Here is a 20,847-nt window from a genome sequence, read left to right as displayed (position 1 = left end):
GTGAAATAAGATTAGTTCTTGCTAATCTGCCTCCTTGGAGATGAAGGTCATGTGACAGATTTATCTCCCAAGCATATGTTAAAGAAGGCAGCTACATATGCTACATTTCCATCCCTCTCTCCCTCCATCTATCCATCCATCCAGATACAAGACAGATGATTGCTTAAGTTAGTGGATAGATGATAATGATCTGAATTCATGTTGTCAAGTATGGTTGTTGACATGTTGAATTGTGATCCTCCAATAAACTATCCCTACCATACATGTCTAGACTAGCAGTGTTTTTCATTCAGTTTACAATGTTAACATAACCATACCACAATAAAACAATGGACTCTTTTTCGAAAATAGATTATTATACACAAGCAAAACTGCATCATGTTATAGAGGGTAGCCTGAAGAGAAAGAACACGTTTAGTCAACATAGCTTCGGGAAGTAGTTTGGGGGTGGGGGTGCTGCAGGACGATCACAGGACTAGTGCACTACTTTTGTGAAAAAAGGTTAACTAAATGTATTTGAGTGTTTACCAGCATGTGTAACTTCAGTCTGATAATTATCTGTGCAAAACAGTTAATACTTGTGGAATATATAAATACTTGCTTGATATTTATTTTCCAGTTTCTTGAAATACTTTGCAAATGGAACTTATTTCTATCAGTCGTTTTACAATTTAGCAGACACCCTCAACCAAAGCAACTGACAGTAGTGAGGGCATGCATTTCATACTGGTCCCCCATGGGAATTGAACCCACAAGCCTAGAGTTAAAAGCATGATTCTCTACTACCAACTGATCCACATCATCACATCGCAAACCAGTTGATGTGTCAATGTAGTCAATCAAGTACTGTATTGTGCATTGTCTTTATGGTGATCGAAAGTCCACAGGGACAGGGCAACAACTCTTACAATTCCAACGGTTGAATCCTGCAAGATACTGTTTTATACACCTACTTGTTTTGCCAAAACAGCAATGCTGACATTGTTCCTTAATTTAAGGTTAGGGCTAGAATTAAGGTTAGCAGTGTTGTTAAATTAGGGTTACGGTTAGGAACACTGTAGAACTATGTGGGGTTTAGCCATAACTTTGTGGCTGTGGTAACTAGTCAGGACCCTGTAGCAGCCACGATTTCACAGAAATTAGCAACTTGTTATGAAATTAATATTCATACTACAACCACACAATATTATATCACTTTCCAGATTAGCTGTCAAATACACACGGCCAATATAGGAAAATACCATTTAGTCACAATAGACTCGACAACAGATAGCTCTCTATCCATCCAATGAGCAGTTCAGGCGAACTAACGTTAGCAAGCTAGTTAGCGATGTTCAAACAACGCAAACGACTGATTCGGCAAATCAGTAATTTATTAAAGCTTAGTCGGGTCTTGATCGGTTTCTATGGGTGTTGCTGTATGGTTCTGGTTGTGTTGTAACACATAACAGACAATTTAATTACCGATAAATAAATCATTAAAAAAAGAGAAGATAGCATCCGGTTTAGACTGTTCATAATCTCTATTGCTGAGCCGTAGAAGTGGAGCTCCAGTGGCGCAATCGGTTAGCGCGCGGTACTTATATGACAGTACATTGTAGAGCTATGCCGAGGTTGTGAGTTCGAGCCTCACCTGGAGCAGTATTTTTACTGCTTACTGCTTAATGTACGTTGAACTTGAGATAACATTGAATACGTGAACCAGCCGCTCAGTACCTACCTAAACTGTCAGTGACTGACAATTAAGCAGTGTAGACAAAGACGATATCAGGTAGGGACTTTCTTTTCTAACATATTGTTAGACACAAATATAAAAATGTAGGTAGAGTAGCCTAGATATTACTTGTTAGATATTGCTGCACTGTGGGAACTAGAAGCACATGCATTTCGCTACACTCGCAGTAACATCTGCAAACCACGTGTATGTGACCCATACAATTTGATTTGATTCGATTTAATCACGATTTGTCATGTTTTAGCGACATGCCATTTCTTAGCTACATGTTATCATTAACAGATATTCCTGCTGTTTTATGAAGACATACAACAAAATAGCTATCATCCACACTCCCATCGCGGGGGCCAGTCGTGTATTGCCATAACGGACATTTTGGTGACCTTATTTGACTTTTTCTGCTGCTTTTGAGATACGGTTCGATCCCACCTTGGGACACTACTTGATTGAGTATATAAAACACAAAACAATCATACTATTGATCACTCAATTATCTATTATTATTCTAATATGTATTCATTATAGAATTGTCAGTATTTATGATAAACCTTTAAACTGCACTCTTCCTCTCCTCCCTGGCTCTCTATTTTTCAGCTCCAGATGACAAACCTACACTGTCCAAGGGTTGCAGGTCTGCCAACTTCCTTCTGGTCACACATTGTATTCAGAGAAATATCCAATAAACCAAAGACATTACTTTAAGAACAATCCAAAATGTATTTTTGATACTGTCTCAAAGCTAACTAAAAAGCAGCATTCCCCAAGAGAGGATGGCTTTCACTTCAGCAGTAATAAATTCATGAACTTCTTTGAGGAAAATATCATGATTATTAGAAAGCAAATTACGGTCTCCTCTTTAAATCTGCATATTCCTTCAAAGCTCAGTTGTCCTGAGTCTGCACATCTCTGCCAGGACCTAGGATCAAGAGAGACACTCAAGTGTTTTAGTACTATATCTCTTGACACAATTATGAAAATAATCATGGCCTCTAAACCTTCAAGCTGCATACTGGACCCTATTCCAACTAAACTACTGAAAGAGCTGCTTCCTGTGCTTGGCCCTCCTATGTTGAACCTAATAAACGTCTCTCTATGTGTACCAAACTCACTAAAAGTGGCAGTAATAAAGCCTCTCTTGAAAAAGCCAAACCTTGACCCAGAAAATATAAAAAACTATCGGCCTATATCGAATCTTCCATTCCTCTCAAAAATGTTAGAAAAGCTGTTGCGCAGCAACTCACTGCCTTCCTGAAGACAAACAATGTATTACAAATGCTTCAGTCTGGTTTTAGACCCCATCATAGCACTGAGACTGCACTTGTGAAGGTGGTAAATTACCTTTTAATGGCGTCAGACCGAGGCTCTGCATCTGTCCTCGTGCTCCTAGACCTTAGTGCTGCTTTTGATACCATTCATCACCACATTCTTTTGGAGAGATTGGAAACCCAAATTGGTCTACACGGACAAGTTCTGGCCTGGTTTAGATCTTATTTGTCGGAAAGATTTCAGTTTGTCTCTGTGAATGGTTTGTCTTCCATTTTAGGACCACTATTGTTTTCACTATATATTTTACCTCTTGGGGATGTCATTCGAAAACATAATGTCAACTTTCACTGCTATGTGGATGACACACAGCTGTACATTTCAATGAAACAAGGTGAAGCCCCAAAATTGCCCTCGCTAGAAGCCTGTGTTACAGACATAAGGAAGTGGATGGCTGCAAACCTTCTACTTTTAAACTCTGAGAAAACAGAGATGCTTGTTCTAGGTCCCAAGAAACAAAGAGATCTTCTGTTGAATCTTACAATTAATCTTGATGATTGTACAGTCGTCTCAAATAAAACTGTGAAGGACCTCGGCGTTACTCTGGACCCTGATCTCTCTTTTGACTAACATATCAAGACTGTTTCAAGGACAGCTTTTTTTCCATCTACGTAACATTGCAAAAATCAGAAACTTTCTGTCCAAAAATGATGCAGAAAAATTATTCCATTATTTTGTTACTTCTAGGTTAGACTACTGCAATGTTCTACTTTCCGGCTACCCGGATAAAGCACTAAATAAACTTCAGTTAGTGCTAAATACGGCTGCTAGAATCCTGACTAGAACCAATTTTTTTTATCATATACTGGCTTCCTGTTAAGGCAAGGGTTGATTTCAAGGTTTTACTGCTAACCTACAAAGCATTACATGGGCTTGCTCCTACCTATCTTTCTGATTTGGTCCTGCCATACATACCTACACTAGAATTTCAAAGCAAACAGCTGGAGGCAGGACTTTCTCCTGTAGAGCTCCATTTTTATGGAATGGTCTGCCTACCCATGTGAGAGACGCAGACTCGTCTCAACCTTTAAGTCTTTACTGAAGACTCATCTCTTCAGTGGGTCATATGATATATGTATAGTCTGGCCCAAGAGTGCGAATAGTCTGAGTATAGTCTGTATAGTATAGTCTGGCCCAAGAGTGCGAAGGTGAACGAAAAGGCTCTGGAGCAACGAACCGCCCTTGCTGTCTGCCTGGCCAGTTCCCCTCTTTCCCCTGGGATTCTCTGCCTCTAACCCTATTACAGGAGCTGAGTCACTGGCTTACTGGTGCTCTTTCATGCCGTCCCTAGGAGGGGTGCGTCACTTGAGTGGGTTGAGTCACTGACGTGATCTTCCTGTCTGGGTTGGCGCCACCCCCTTGGGTTGTGCCGTGGCGGAGATCTTTGTGGGCTGTACTCGGCCTTGTCTCAGGATGGTAAGTTGGTGTTTGAAGATATCCCTCTAGTGGTGTGGGGGCTGTGCTTTGGCAAAGTGGGTGGGGTAATATCCTTCCTGTTTGGCCCTGTCCGGGGGTATCATCGGATGGGGCCACAGTGTCTCCTGACCCCTCCTGTCTAAGCCTCCAGTATTTATGCTGCAGTAGTTTGTGTCGGGGGGCTAGGGTCAGTTTGTTATATCTGGAGTACTTCTATCTTATCCGGTGTCCTGTGTGAATTTTAAGTATGCTCTCTCTAATTCGCTCTTTCTTTCTCTCTCTCGGAGGACCTGAGCCCTAGGACCATGTGTCAGGACTACCTGGCATGATGACTCCTTGCTGTCCCCAGTCCACCTGGCCGTGCTGCTGCTCCAGTTTCAACTGTTCTGCCTGCGGCTATGGAATCCTGACCTGTTCACCGGACGTGCTACCTGTCCCAGACCTGCTGTTTTCAACTCTCTAGAGACAGCAGGAGTGGTAGAGATACTCTTAATGATCGGCTATGAAAAGCCAACTGACATTTACTCCTGAGGTACTGACTTGCTGCACCCTCGACAACTACTGTGATTATTATTATTTGACCATGCTGGTCATTTATGAACATTTTAACATCTTGGCCATGTTCTGTTATAATCTCTACCCGGCGCAGCCAGAAGAGGACTGGCCACCCCTCATAGCCTGGTTCCTCTCTAGGTTTCTTCCTAGGTTTTGGCCTTTCTAGGGAGTTTTTCCTAGCCACCGTGCTTCTACACCTGCATTGTTTGCTGTTTGGGGTTTTAGGCTGGGTTTCTGTATAGCACTTTGAGATATCAGCTGATGTACAAAGGGCTATATAAATACATTTGATTTAATTTAACTGAATGTAGTTTATTGCAGATATTTTCCTCAAATAAAATGTAGCATACATAAAATAATTACAATTTATTTACATTGGGTCTAATGTGTGTGTGAGAGGGAGACATGTTTTTCAACTCAAAGAAAAAAGCACACAGAATTCCCCCAAACTGTAAACATTAAGCCATAGCCTTTTACAAAATTATCAATCACACTTTAATTTGATAGATATTTAGAGTAATTATGTAGATATTGACAATGGATATGAAGGAGTAGATCTCTCCAATCCTAAAATAAAATGGACCAAACATTAAATGAACAGGTAATTACAACTTATTTACATTGTGTATAATGTGTTTGAGTGCATGTTGTTTTATTTTTCCTTGTCAGCCACCCATCTCTGCTTTGTCAGTCTTGCTAGGCCCCGTGTGTATGCACGTCTGGGTGAGGCTGTCAGGCAGTGGTGGAGTACATGGCAGATCTGAAAGAGAGATGCACAAAGTGACAGTAAGTATACAGCTCAACAACATGTCTGTGTGTACATCTGTTGGTGTGGGTGAGCATATGCAATATAATTCTGAATAACCTGTATTCATCTGGGTATCGTAAAAAATAGTTTCTTCCTTAACGGCCAGTGTAGTAGGACCTGGTGCAGCCGGTAAATTAAATACCACAGCAGAGGACTGCTGTGACTGCAGCTGAACTGCTGGGGGTGGCAGATCTAAAAGAGACAGGCACAATTTTCTTCACTGAAAATACAGTGCCTTGCAAATGTATTCATCCCCCTTGGCGTTTTTTCTATTTTGTTGCATTACAACCTGTAATTTTAATGGACTTTATTTGGATTTCATGTAATAGACATACACAAAATAGTCCAAATTGGTGAAGTGAAACTAAAAAAATAAACTTGTTTAAAAATATATATATTTTTTAAATGGTAAAGTGGCACATGCATATGTATTCACCCCCTTTGCTATGAAGCCCCTAAATAAGATCTGGTGCAACCAATTACCTTCAAAAGTCACATAATTAGTTAGATTGCACACAGGTGGACTTTATTTAAGTGTCACATGATCTCAGTATATATATATATATATATATATATATAAACACCTGTCCCGAAAGGTCCCAGAGTCTGCAACACCACTAAGCAAGGGACACCATGAAGACCAAGGAGCTCTCCAAACAGGTCAGGGACAAAGTTGTGGAGAAGTACAGATCAGGGTTGGGTTATAAATAAATACCTGGAACTTTGAACATCCCACTGAGCACCATTAAAAAAATCCCACTGAGCATCCATTACAAAAAAAATGTAAAGAATATGGCACCAACACAAACCTGCCAAGAGAGGGCCGCCCACCAAAACTGACGGACCAGGAAAGGAGGGCATTAATCAGAGAGGCAACAAAGAGACCAAAGATAACCCCGAAGGAGCTGCAAAGCTCCACAGTGGAGATTGGAGTATCTGTCCATAGGACCACTTTAAGCCGTACACTTCACAGAGCTGGGCTTTATGGAAGAGTGGCCAGAAAAACACCATTGCTTAAAGAAAAAAAATATGCAAACACGTTTGGTGTTCACCAAAAGAAATATGGGAGACTCCCCAAACATATGGAAGAAGGTACTCTGGTCAGATGAGACTAAAATTGAGATTTTTGGCCATCAATGAAAATGCTGTCTGGCGCAAACCCAACACCTCTCATTACCCCGAGAACACCATCCCCACAGTGAAGCATGGTGGTGGCAGCATCATGCTGTGGGGATGTTTTTTTAATTTTTATTTATTTTTTTTAATCGGCAGGGACTGAGAAACTGGTCAGAATTGAAAGAATGATGGATGGCGCTAAATACAGGGAAATTCTTGGGGGAAACCTGTTTCAGTCTTCCAGAGATTTGAGACTGGGACAGAGGTTCACCTTACAGCAGGACTATGACCCTAAGCATACTGCTAAAGCAACACTCAAGTGGTTTAAGGGGAAACATTTAAATGTCTTGGAATGTCCTATTCAAAGCCCAGACCTCAATCCAATTGAGAATCTGTGGTATGACTTAAAGGTTGCTGTACACCAGCGGAACCCATCCAACTTGATGGAGCTGTTTTGCCTTGAAGAATAGGCAACAATCCTAGTGGTTAGATGTGGCAAGCTTATAGAGACATACCCCAAGAGAATTGCAGTTGTCATTGCTACAAAAGGTGGCTCTACAAAGTGTTCACTTTGCGGGGGTGAATAGCTATGCACGCTCAAGTTCTCTGTATTTTTGTGTTATTTTTAGTTTGTTACACAATAAAAAATATTTAGCATGTTGTGTAAATCAAATGATCAACCCCCCCAAAAAAAATCTATTTTAACTCCAGTTTGTAAGGGAACAAAAGAGGAAAAAGGCTAAGGGGGTGAATACTTTCGCAAGCCACTGTAATCATGCACTCATTCAATCTATTTAGTTGTAAAGGCCTAGATTCAATCAGAAACTAAATAATGAGGATTTCTGTCAGCCTAGTCGAGATGTAGATTACATCTCAAATTGCAATGTTCTAACTTGTAAACAGGGCTGCATGAGATTTCTGTTAATGCAATGTCTGCTTTAGGTATAATGACAGGAGCCGCTTGTGAATTTGACAGCTCTAACACAGTTCCACATCAGACACCGCCAAAACAACCGCTATGTGGATGTCGGCTAATTTGGATCTGATTGAATAGAGCACCAAGTGAGGGACAGTGTGCATGGGTGTATGTATGTATGTGATAATTACCTGTATCACCTGTCGTGGCCGGTGTAGCAGATGCAGGGGCAGACGACTGCAGCTGTGAAGACTGTGGTTGAGCTAATAGGGGTGTCAGATCTCAAAGAGGAACCATTTTTTAAAGTTAAAATTATACAACAAAACAGAGTGAGTGAATGTATATACGTGTATTTGATAATTACCTGGACCACATCACACTGCTTCAGGTTTACAAGCCTCTGGAAGTTCCAGCGACCCTCTATTATTTGACACTGCTGGTCATCTATGAACGTTTAAACATCTTGAAGAATAATCTGGCTAAATAGCTGGACTCTTTTATAATCTCCACCAGCACAGCCAGAAGAGGACTGGCAACCCCTCAGAGCCTGGTTTCTTCCTAGGTTCCTGCCTTTCTGGGGAGTTTTTCCTAGACACTGCTTCTACCTCTGCATTGCTTGCTCTTTGGGGTTTAGGCTGGGTATCTGTATAAGCACGTTGTGACTACTGCTGATGTAAAATGGGGTTTAATAAAATACATTTGATAGATTGCTTGTATATGCTTCTATTCATGTCAGTAACTCTAAATCTAAATGTGACATTGAGTTGTCTTATATTTCCTCAAAATGGAAGTTGTACCTTAAGCTAGCACTTTTTCCTGGTCTTTCCTGCTGGGGACAGGTGGCTTCAGGTTTGGGAATGGAGGGCCTAAGAGAATGGGAATATTAACAATAATTAGTGTCCGCATGTATGAATGAACTTCAACATGGGTTCGCTGTGTATCTGAACTGACTGAGAATTGCTGATCATATACTGTATATGTCTATTTTCTTTAGAAAATCTGCCACCAAACCACACAATTCTATCCCGCTATAGTGCACACAACCATTATGTTTTAATTTTTGACCTGGTAAAATAGGCTAACAACGACGCTAGCACACTACACCCCATATCAACCAACTAGTTGTAACAAGGCTATATTATACTGTAACGTTCCTGTAGCCAACTACATTACATTATTATCCACCTAGCTAGCTAGTGATAGCTTAGCTAGCTCCAAAGAAACAACCAATGAATGACATCAGGCTTTTTAACAACATATCTATCTATCTAGCTTGTATGATTGCATGTAAAACAACTTTACAGATGATTACAAAGCTTGAAAGCAAAGTTGACTTACCAGTATGCTGCTCTCTCGGGAACTAGAGTGGGGCATCCAGATATGAGGTTAGCTAGCGCCGTTAGCATTAGCTAGCTAGCAGCGCCAGCATATTACGTATGAAAGTATCTATCCAGCAACAATGTCGAGGTCAAAAACGAAATAAACTATGTTAAGCCATGCTGACTTCGTAAGATAAATAATCATCAGGCTGAACGTACATTTATGTGACTAACTAACTAACTTTAGCTGGCCAGCTCAGTGACCAGTGATGCACCTACTCCTGTTTACAGAGTTACCAGTTATCTTGTAGCACACCTCAATGTGTAGGCCTAGCAATTTTCTAATTATTCTGTTTTTGTGACACTATTTGGTGGGAGGACTTTGCTAAGGCCTAATATAAAGTGCAAATATATTATTCGTTTTTAGCTGTAAATGTAAGAAGTGTGTTTCTGACCCGCACAGTATTTCATCAACTGAGCTGAAGTTGTTCCCTCTCATTATCTATATATAGGAGGCAGCATGAAGGAATTTCTACACAAATCTATTGGACTGTAATAAGACTTGCTGTTTAACTTCACTAAAGGGGATGGTATTTGATAATTAACTGCATTTGAACTTGAACAAGGTGAGAGTGACTGTAGTTGAGGTAATTTACCAGTATTACATTAGAATGGTGTATTTAGTATACTTCTCTGGCCAGCCTGCAATGTACTGTATCAAGTTCCACTCGGGGGCGCTGTTGTCCATGCTATGAGTTGAGTGTAAACATCGCTAGTTAAATACATCAATGAGGCTTGGTGGCTGGTCGTGACTGGCCACGCCTCTCTTTCGTTGAACGATTTAGACACATTTGATTGATGCATCATTCTCAACCTTTCTGTTGACATGAATACAGTATATTTTAAATGTCAGAATGTTGCCCTATACTGATTTGTCTGTGTGCGCATGTTTGAGAATGCTCCCTGAACTTGATCAGAATGTTTTCCTATACTGATTCAATGTTGAATACATCCTACTGTATACATTACACTATAGAAAACATGGTCAAATGTACATGTTGCGGGGAAGAACGTGTAAAACAAATGGATGTTAGGGGAATGTGAAAAAGCTGATAAGAAAACTCTTTAGGAATAGGCTATAAGCTGTTATTTAGGTAGCACCTAATTAATTTAGACAACCGTGTGTGAGTGGATGGATCCATTATGAAGAAAAGTAACACATGATAGAGGAGAGAGATTTTACAGTAGAGAAAACTGAGCACTGAGCAGAGAGAGCTTTGGCAGCTGGCCTCCCCCTCCACTCCGCTCAACTCCCCTCTCCCCCTCCTCCTCTTCCCGACCCCAATACACACATTCAGGATTTGACATCATCTCAAATTAAATGACTCCAAGTTTCATATAATTGACTCTTACACAGAAAGAACACAGCTGATTTAAAAAAACATTCGGTGTCGAGGGATTTAACCTTTTGTCCATTTAGTGCCCTCCCAGGAACACTTGAATGTTAAATGCAATTAGCATGAGATCAGTGGAAACAAGGTCACAGCAGGTGATGAACTTGTCCCTCTTGTACTGCAAAAATGAAAAGTCTTCCCCCCACCAGTACCCTCAAGACTCTCACAAGCGCTGTAGCTGTATGGAGGAGTTTTTCAATTTAACATCAGGCCTGAGGACCCCAGCAAAAATCTGCATTTTTTTCACTGCTTATATTTAGCATCCCATTTAAGTATTTTACTTTCAGGAAAACCAGGCCAACAAGTACAACACCAAACAATTTGACATAAACTCTTGCATTCATGAGTTTTATTGACAAATGTCAACAACAACAAAAATAAGGTCCACCAAGCAAAAACCTGATAACAATTAATTTAGGAGAATAGAAATGATTTGCTAGGTAGGAAATGAATATCCAACTAGTCAGTGACAACTGTGTGGAGTTTGTGACAGCAACTATGTGAGTTTATTACAGTCTTATAGGCACTATGTCCTGGGATTTCCAATGACCTTCTATGTAGAATAATCTCTTACCTTCTAACTACTCTGAGCATCATAGAGCAAGACAGATCACATGTACGTGTTTGTGAGAGTCTCAGCTTTTCATAGCTGGGTCATAATATAGCACAAACCATTTGGGACTCTACAGACGTTTTTGTGAGAAGACACATGCTAGGTGCGCATAAACCATGCCGCTGCTAAAAACTCAGGTTCTAAAACGGTTCCCAAATTTGGGGGGATTTGAGAAATAAGTGTACACTAGAACGCTCTGTGATCCTCCTCTTTTACTAACAGTGGCCATCAAAACTGCTTTCAAATGTGTTTCCCGCGACTGCATTAAGAATGTTGTAGCCTACAACGCATGCATGTTTCTCTTCCTGTGCGGCACTCGAAATGAATATCATTTTCTTGCATACAGTAGAATGCGAAAAGCTGACCAATTGAATAGTTAAACGATTCTTCTATGGGGTTGTCTAATTTTGCTGTTGCTTACTTTTGTTGTTGGGTGAGGAAAATGAACAACAATTCTTCATGAGAAAATTCAAATTTTGTATTACCAAAGGAAATGGGTCTCAGCTCCATCTGGCTCTCATTTGGATCATAGGTGCCAGGTCACGGACCCAGCGGGACCCGGCCCAATTTAATACCTGGTTATCGAGGTCATTTCCTTAGTAGGTGACGTTAGAGGTCAGCATGTGGGAGAAGTTGGAGCTCAGGGATGATAGACAAGTTTCCTACTAGTAGGCTAATTACCAGTTGGAGGGTGTTGAAGTGGATTTTCCCCAGTCATATGTAGTAAATACTACCTTCCCACTTGATTATGAATGCAGGGTAACCCCATTAAGACACATGTTCTTGCACTGTACTCTGGGAGTCGTAGGCCGATCGTCTGCTCTCTGCCCATATAGGCCTTCTCCTAAATCACACACACATCACCATATCTCCATTTGTGGAGACAGTGTATTGTATGAAAGCTTGTCGGTTCAGCATAGACAGGTTTTGATGGAGACATGCCAAACACACCATCATAACCATACCACACTTGTTTGTCTATCCAAACATTTCCAGGAATGTTTTTTTTTTTTCTCTCCCATTGTTCTTTTTTTCTCTCATCAATCCACGTTCAACTCAAATGTGCCCTTGGGTAAATGAATCCTGAGTTTCTTCTCTGACATATTTTGTGTGGATTGGTGTTGGCTAAATGATGAACAGGACTGTAGTGAAACACTGAATGTGTGTTTGTGTTGTTCATGTAGTTGCTTGTGTGCACATCTTTTGTGACACAGGTATGTGTTCCAGTGAAATGGCACGCATAGTTTTCCCTTTCCAGTTTTATCATGTTGGAACAGTACTTGTTGGATGGTGTTCTGTCACATTGATTTCACAAGGTCTCCATATATCAACGCTGAATTCCTCTCAAAAGCTCCTTCCTCCGTCTGACGACTAAATGAGGCAAGATGTAGGTATAGAATTTTATTTTACGAAGTTAATCTCATTGAGATTAAAAATCTTTGTTTTAAGAGCGACCTGGCTAAAATAGCAGCATATAACGTTTTATACAAAGACACATTTACAACAAACAGAAAGCACAATTGGAAAACAGACATTTACCTCTGGATCAGGCATGATGCTTTGGAGAGGTGTGGTGCATCTAGGGGGTCAAACAGAAGCTTTATCTTTTTTTCGGTGAAAAAAAGACCTGTGAAAGGGTGAGATAGTGGTGAGACTCGGGAATGAACAGCAGGTGAAGGGTTTTTGAGCGTGGTGGTGGGGGCCTGTTCCTTTATCTCCTCCTTCATCTGCCCTGGGGTGACCGAACTGTCATTAATTGGAAAATAAATCCCTTTCTCCGCTCTGACTCATCTTTCACCCCAACAACACATAGAATACTATAGTGAGGTAACATATTCATGGGCAGGGCTCTAAAGTGCGACCATTTTTATCACATATGCTAATAATTATTTTGCTGTGCGATTTGGAATTTGGGAGCACCAGTGCGCCTAGTAAAATAATCTGCCAGAATAATTAGGCTTCGCTGTAGGGGAGAGTGGGGTAAGTTGAGACATTTGTTTACATTCAGAAATACAGTATTCTTTCTAACAAAGTTATCTACATACAGTACCTTCAGAAAGTATTCATACCCCTTGACTTACTCCACATTTTGGGTTATAGCTTAAATTCAGAATGGATGAAAAATATTTTTTTCTCTCACTCTCTCACTACACACAATACCCCATAATGACAGCGTTTCTAGAAATTCTTGCAAACGTATTGAAAATGAAAAACAGAAATATCAAATTTACATGAGTATTCAATACTTTGTAGAACTACCTTTGACGGCGGTTACAGCTTTGAGTCGTATGTCTGTATCAGCTTTGCACATCTGGATTCAGGGATTTTCTCCTATTCTTCCTTGGAGATTTTCTCAAGCTCTGTTACGTTAGATGGTAGCGGCGGTGAACAACAATCTTCAAGTTTTTCCACAGATGTTCAATGGGACTCAAGTTTGGGCTTTGGCTGGGCCCCTCAAGGACTTTCACATTCTTGTTCTAAAGCCATTAAATCACTGCTTTGGATGTATGCTTGGGTTCATTGTCCTGTTGGAGCGTAAATCTTTGCCCCAGTCTAAGGTCGTTTGCACTCTGAAGCAGGTTCTCATCAAGGATTTTCCTGTATTTGGCTCCATGTCTCCATTCATTGTTCCCTCTATTCTTACCAGTCTCCCAGTCACTGCCACTCCCCATAGCATGATGCTGCCACCACAATTCTTCACATTAGGGATGGTGTTAGACGGATGGTGAGCTGTGCCGGATTTTCTCCAGACATAACGCTTTGCATTCAGGCCAAATAGTAAAATATTTGTCTCATCAGACCATAGAATCTTTTGCCTTATAATATCAGAGTCTTCCACATGCCTTTTTGCAAACTCCAGGCATGCTGTCATGTGCTTTTTTCTTCTTCTCAGAAATGGCTTCTGTCTTGCCACTCTCCTATAAAGCCCAGATTGGTGAAATGTTGTAGAGACTGTTGTCCTTCTGGCAGGTTCTCACATCTCAGCCAAGGAACGATGTAATTCTGTCAGAGTGGTCATTGGGCTCTTGGTTACCTCCCTGACCAAGGTCCTTCTTGCCCAGTTGCTCAGTTTGGTCAGACAGCCAGCTCTGGTCTGGGTAGTTCCATATTTTGAGACCACTGCGCTCTTGGAAACTTTCAATACTCTAGAAACTGTTTTATACCCTTCCCCAGATATATGCCTCATCCCAATTCTATCTTGGAGATCTATGGACAGTCCCTTGTACTTCATGGTATAGTTTCTGCTCTGACACGTTCTGTCAACTGTGGGACCTTAAATAGACAGGCATGTTTCTTTTTAAATCATGTCAAATTGGAGTGACATCTCAAGGATGATCAAAAGGAAATTGGATGCACCTGAGCTCAATTTGGAGTGTCATAACAAAGGGGTGTTAATACTTATGTAAATTAGATATTTATGAATTTAATTTTAAATACATCTGCAAAAATCTGTAAAAACACATTTTCACTTTGTCATTATAGTGTATTGTGTGTAGATGGGTGAGAAAAAGGCTACATTTGTGTAGCAATTGTGCACGGGTGTTCGCCCGGTGCACGCCTAAATACAAGCTTTGAACAACTGCTTTTTGGGGGTCACAGGTCAAAAAGTTTGAGAACCACTGAGCTAGCAAACAGATTTCTGATGTGCTGTACATCTATAGGATCAGTCAGGTTAAAGAGCTTCTCCAGTACTTTTATATGCTTTTTAGACAGTAGTTCTGAAAGGAGGGCTCATGAGCCAAAAGTGGTCCCTGAAAATTGTCACATATGTGCAGATATGTGCCCCACATCATTGCTTTCTCTCTCGCTCTGCTGAGTGTGAATCTTGCTAGCTGTCACTCAAATGGCAAGGGGCTGAAGCTCATTAGCTCAAACTCAAATTGCTAGGGGGGCTGGCCACGTGGGGGAAAATGTAGGTAAAATGGCGCAGCACAACTTCCAGAGAAACAGTCACTGTCAAACTAGGGATTTCGGGGCGAATTGAGGTAAAACAGTAATTCTGCTCATAGATTATGCATCTATCAACTACACATTGACACATCCAGCCCAAAAATACTTACTAGTCGCCAAAGTTCTGTAGCATGTCTCTACCAACCTGGTAACTTTGGGGCAGCAGGGTAGCCTAGTGGTTAGAGTGTTGGACTAGTAACCGGAAGGTTGCAAGTTCAAATCTCTGAGCTGACAAGGTACAAAAGGGATAGCTTCTTCAGGAGATCAAGGATCATAGCGATGAATGAATGACAGATTTGCACATCATCGTTCTTAAAGAGACAGTTCAATGTAATGCATCTCAATGGACGGGTTAGCTGACAACGTCACGAAAACTATGCGCACTCTTCGATGTGTTGTTTTGATTCTAGATAGCTAGCAACAATGTCAAGAAGCTGCCATGTTGCAATTGTAGATGGATCATTTCAACCATACTGAACAAAAATAGGAACTCAGCATGCAACAATTTTACAGAGTTACAGTTCATATAAGGAAATCAGTGAATTGAAATAAATTCATTAGGCCCTAATCTATGGATTTCACATGACTGGGCAGGGGCGCAGCCATGGGTGGGCCTGGGAGGACATAGGCCCAACCACTGGGGAGCCAATCAGAATGAGTTTTTCCCCACAAAGGGCTTTATTACAGACAGAAACACTCCTCAATTTCATCAGCTGTCCGGGTGGCTGGTTTCCGACAATCCCACAGGTGAAGAAGCCGGATGTGGAGGTGCTGGCATGGTTACACGTGGTCTGCGGTTCATTGTCCCCAGCACAAGGTGCACCTGTGTAATGTTCATGCTGTTTAATCAGCTTCTTGATATGCCACACCTGTCAGGTGGTGGATTATCTCAGCAAAGGAGAAATGCTCACTAAAAGGGATGTAAACAAATTTCTGCACAACATTTGAGAGAAATAAGCATTTGTGCGTATGGAAAAGTTTGTGGTCATACGCACATCCTTAAAAACATAGGTGCTGGGCTAATAAAGAATACTAGTCTAGACAAGAAGGCCCGCACACTGTTTAAAGCTCCCAATTCACTGCTTTATTGACAACGTTTCAATATTTTATTTCAGCTCATGAAACATGGGACCAACACCTTGCATGTTGCGTTTATATTTTTGTTCAGTATAGTTTTATCCTGTTTTTGATGCCATGTCTTGTTTTGAGGTGTTTTGACTAATGTCACGTCTATGCTAATATGGCGAAATTTTGCTAGCTAGCTTACCAACAACTATAACCATTCTATTTGAGAGACAAAATGTGCTCATTGTGCAAATGTATTTACGTTTTCAATAAACACCGGAAACAAACTATAATTTACATTTAGTCAACTATCTAAGTCCACCCTGTCTGTTTTGCCCCATAGCTGCACAGACGCCGGTTTTGTTGCTAAACAACCAACCTGTCTATTGGAAACCTAATATTCCACAAATGACTTTGTAATTTCAATGACAGGTGTCTGTATCAACATTTTAGCTTTTATAGTAAACAAATGTCTTTACAGGGTTCCATATTAGTTTCTAGGGCACAACAAGCAGGCCCAATAAAGGCTGTATCTCAATCAAGTAAAACATATTTCCCGGTGCTCCTAACGTTTATGTGGTGCTCCTAACGTTTATGTGGTGCTCCTAACGTTTATGTGGTGCTCCTAACGTTTATGTGGTGCTCCTAACATTTATGTGGTGCTCCTAACGTTTATGTGGTGCTCCTAACGTTTATGTGGTGCTCCTAACGTTTATGTGGTGCTCCTAACGTTTAGGTGGTGCTCCTAACTTTTTTTTAGGAACATTTGAACTTCGAGCCCTGGTCATGGGGAAGTCTGTATGCTGTATGACAGAACGGTCAATGTGAGTAGCAATGTAGTGAAGCTTTGCACAAAGAGGAAATCCTATAAGGATTTAGTTGTAGATAAAGTTACTGGAAAACCTTTAGTTGTGGCTGTTTAGTTGTCACGATCACTCCTTTATTCAAAGATGGATGGTGGTTAAAATATTAATTTCCCAATTTGATCTGAGCCCACACTGGATTCAAAACAGCTATTTTCACCATGCATAGTATTTTTTTCTAAGCGCAGTGAACTAGCTGTATAAAATGGATGTGGGAAATGCATCCACTCTAGAAAACAGAACCATTATCACATCTTTTACAGTCAAATGAAACAAAACCCTTCACCATACAATGTCTGTCAGTTCCCCTAATTGTCGAGAGAAGATGTTCTGCAACTCCGTGGGACATAATCCAGGTGTTTCAATGTTTTTGGAAGGCCTCTTGCAACTATACGCCAAAAATCGTTAGATCTCTGTCCCTTCATGATTAATGACAGAACTATGTGTCATGAGCTATAATTCACGTGTCTTTGGTTAGCGCTGAGTGCTAGCCGTCTGGGAGCAGTGACAGCTCATATAGCCCTGCTGTTATGTATAGCGGCCCGTGGGGCTATACTCATTATGTGTCAAGGTATAATTATTGTGATTTCTTTCCCACAGAGCCCTGTCAGGTTGGTGATGAGGCTTCTGTCAGAGCACCAAGGGGAAGTTCTCACACCCTTGTTTCACCTGTCTTTGTGATTGTCTCCACCTCCTTCCAGGTGTCGCCCATCTTCATCATTATCCCCTGTATATTTATACCTGTGTTCTCTTGTCTGTTGCCAGTTCATTTTGTTTCTTCAAGCCTACCAGCGTTTTTGTTCTCAGCGCCTGCTTTTCCCAGTCTCACTTTTCTCGCCCTCATGGTTTTGACCCTTGCCTGTCTTGACTCTGAGCCCGCCTTCCTGACCACTCTGACTGCCACCGAGCCTGCCTGCCAACCTGTACTTTTGCCCCACCTCTGGATTGTTGACCTCTGCCTACCCTGACCCTGAGCCTGCCTGCCGTCCGGTACCTTTGCCCCACCTCTGGTTTACTGACCCCTACCTACCTATTGCCTGCCCCTATTGGAATATTAAACCATTGTCAATTTGACGTGTCTGCATCTGTATCTTACCTTGATTCCTGACAGAAATAACACATTTGGAATCAAGTTGCAACCAAAAAAGTGTTACTTAAATCAAAATATGTTTTATATTTGAGATTCTAGCCACCCTTTGCCTTGATGACAGCTTTGCACACTCTTGGTATTCTCTCAACCAGCTTCATGAGGTAGTCACCTGGAATGCATTTCTATTAACAGGTGTGCCTTGCTGAAAGTTAATTTGTGGAATTTCTTTCCTTCTTAATACAATTGAACCAATCAGTTGTGTTGTGACAAGGTAGGGGTGGTATACAGAAGATAGCCCTATTTGGTAATTGACCAAGTCCATATTATGTCAAGAACAGCTCAAATAAGCGAAAGAGAAAAAAAAAAGAGAAATAGAAATGACAGAGAAATGACAATGACAATGACAGAGAAATGAAAGAGAAATGACAGTCCATCAATACGGAACATTTCAAGAACTTTAAAAGTTTCTTCAAGCGCACTAGCAAAAACCATCAAGCGCTTTGATGAAACTGTCGCTCATGAGGACCGCCACAGGAAGACCCAGAGTTACCTCTGCTACAGAGGATAAGTTCATTAGAGTTAACTGCACCTCAGATTAAAGCCCAAATAAATGCTTCACAGAGTTCAAGCAACAGACACATCTCAACAACAACTGTTCAGAGGAAACTGCGTGAATCAGGCCTTCATGGTTGAATTGCTGCAAAGAAACCACTACTAAAGGACACCAATAATAAGAAGAGACTTGCTTGGGCCTAGAAACATGAGCAATGGACATTTGACTGGTGGAAATCTGTCCTGTGGTCTGATGAGTACAAATTTTAGATTTTTGGTTCCAACCGCCATGTCATTGTGAGACGCAGAGTGGGTAAATGGATGATCTCCACATGTGTGGTTCCCACCTTGAAGCATGAAGGAGGAGGTGTGATGGTGTGGGGGTGCTTTGCATAGAATTCAAGGCACACTTAACCAGCATGGCTACCACAGCATTCTGCAGCGATACGCCATCCCACCTGGTTTGCGATCAGAGGGACTATAATTTGTTTTTCAACAGGACAATGACCCAACACACCTCCAGGCTGTGTAAGGGCTATATGACCAAGAAGGAGAGTGATGGAGTGTAGCATAAGTTGACTTGGCCTCCACAATCACCCAACCTCAACCCAATTGAGATGGTTATGTAACAGCAGATCTCCTCTTCGCCAGAAGAGGAGTAAGGATCAGACCAAGATGCAGCGTGGTAAGTGTCCATAACTTTAATCAAAGAAAGCACTAACACTGAATACAAAAATAACAAAAGAAACGTGAAGAAACGAAACCGAAACAGTACCATGTGGCGAACAAACACTGACATGGAAACAAACACCCGCAAACCAACAGTGAAACCCAGGCTACCTAAGTATGATTCTCAATCAGAGACAACTAACGACACCTGCCTCTGATTGAGAACCATACTAGGCCGAAACAAACATAGAAACATAGAAAAACAAACAGACTGCCCACCCCAACTCATGCCCTGACCATACTAAATAAAGACAAAACAAAGGAAATAAAGGTCAGAACGTGACATGTTAGGGATGAGTTGAACCGCAGAGTGAAGGAAAAGCAGCCAACAAGTGCTCAGCATATGTGGGAACTCCTTCAAGACTGTTGGAAAAGCATTCCTCATGAAGCTGGTTGAGAGAATGCAAAGAGTATGCACAGCTGTCATCAAGGCAAAGGGTGGCTACTTCGAAGAATCTCAAAAAGCCATTTTTTGGTTACTATATGATTCCATATGTGTTTTTTCATAGTTTTGATGTCTTCACTATTATTCTACAATGTAGAAAATAGTTTTTTTTTAATAAAGAAAAATGCTTGAATGAGATGGTATGTCCAAACGTTTGACTGGTACTGTATATGTTTATTTTCTTTTGAAAATCTGCCACAAAACCAAACCATAAAAGTAAAAAAATCAAGGGAGACCTGTCAAACAGGGCAGAGCACTCAAGTAAAAGGCAAATCCATAACATCAGCTATGGTATGGATAAAGACAATGCGACACCACCACAGCTGCATGAATGTGTTGTCTCTCTATAATGTTGGCTAATTCAACAATTTCCAGACCCAACGAATAACAGAACAGTATGCCTTTTGCTGTATTGTAGCCTACTCTACTGTATTGTAGCATACTCTACATTTAGTAATGTTGTACTGTACCAACCAACTTGCTGACTAGTAGTGACAAGGCTGTATTGTTGTCATTCACTAATGCTGTAATGGCACTGTAGCCTACTGTACACCACTGGAACAAACTGCAAAAATCTCTGAAGCTGGAGACTCTTACCTCCCTCACTAGCTTCAAGCACTAGCTGTCAGAGCAGCTCACAGATCACTGCACCTGTACATAGCTCATCCGTAAATAGCCCATCCAATCTACCTCATCCCCTTACTGTATTTGCACCCCAGTATCTCAACTTGCACATGCATCTTCTGCACATCCTACCATTCCAGTGTTTAATTGCTATATTGTAATTACTTTGCCACCACGGCCTATTTATTGCCTTACCTCTCTTATCCTACCTCATTTGCACATGCTGTATATAGATTTTTCTACTGTATTATTGATTGTATGTTTGTTTTTCCA

The 20,847-nt window shown here is 41.0% G+C and overlaps 1 long non-coding RNA gene and 1 other non-coding gene across 3 annotated transcripts; one reads left to right on the top strand and one right to left on the bottom strand.

The window, feature by feature from the left end:
* The first annotated feature begins 1,547 nt into the window (after positions 1–1,547).
* Positions 1,548–1,641, top strand: trnai-uau. The gene is made up of 2 exons: positions 1,548–1,585; positions 1,606–1,641. It is a non-coding gene; the product is annotated as a tRNA-Ile (tRNA).
* A 3,856-nt stretch (positions 1,642–5,497) lies between these two features.
* On the bottom strand, positions 5,498–9,913 carry LOC110527123. Of its 2 annotated transcripts, XR_005052546.1 has the most exons (6): positions 9,208–9,900; positions 8,667–8,735; positions 8,234–8,313; positions 8,061–8,150; positions 5,895–6,029; positions 5,498–5,789 (listed from the first exon to the last, which is right to left on the bottom strand). It is a non-coding gene; the product is annotated as an uncharacterized LOC110527123 (long non-coding RNA). The 2 variants fall into 2 exon arrangements; XR_005052545.1 differs by having other exon boundaries at positions 8,234–8,735; positions 9,208–9,913.
* Between the last annotated feature and the right edge of the window lie 10,934 nt (positions 9,914–20,847).

The sequence above is a fragment of the Oncorhynchus mykiss genome, chromosome 1, assembly GCF_013265735.2.
Source record: "Oncorhynchus mykiss isolate Arlee chromosome 1, USDA_OmykA_1.1, whole genome shotgun sequence".
NCBI classification, from domain to species: Eukaryota; Metazoa; Chordata; class Actinopteri; order Salmoniformes; family Salmonidae; genus Oncorhynchus; species Oncorhynchus mykiss.
The sequence above is the reverse complement of the archived record's forward strand: the minus strand, read 5'-3'. Positions and strand labels throughout refer to the sequence as shown.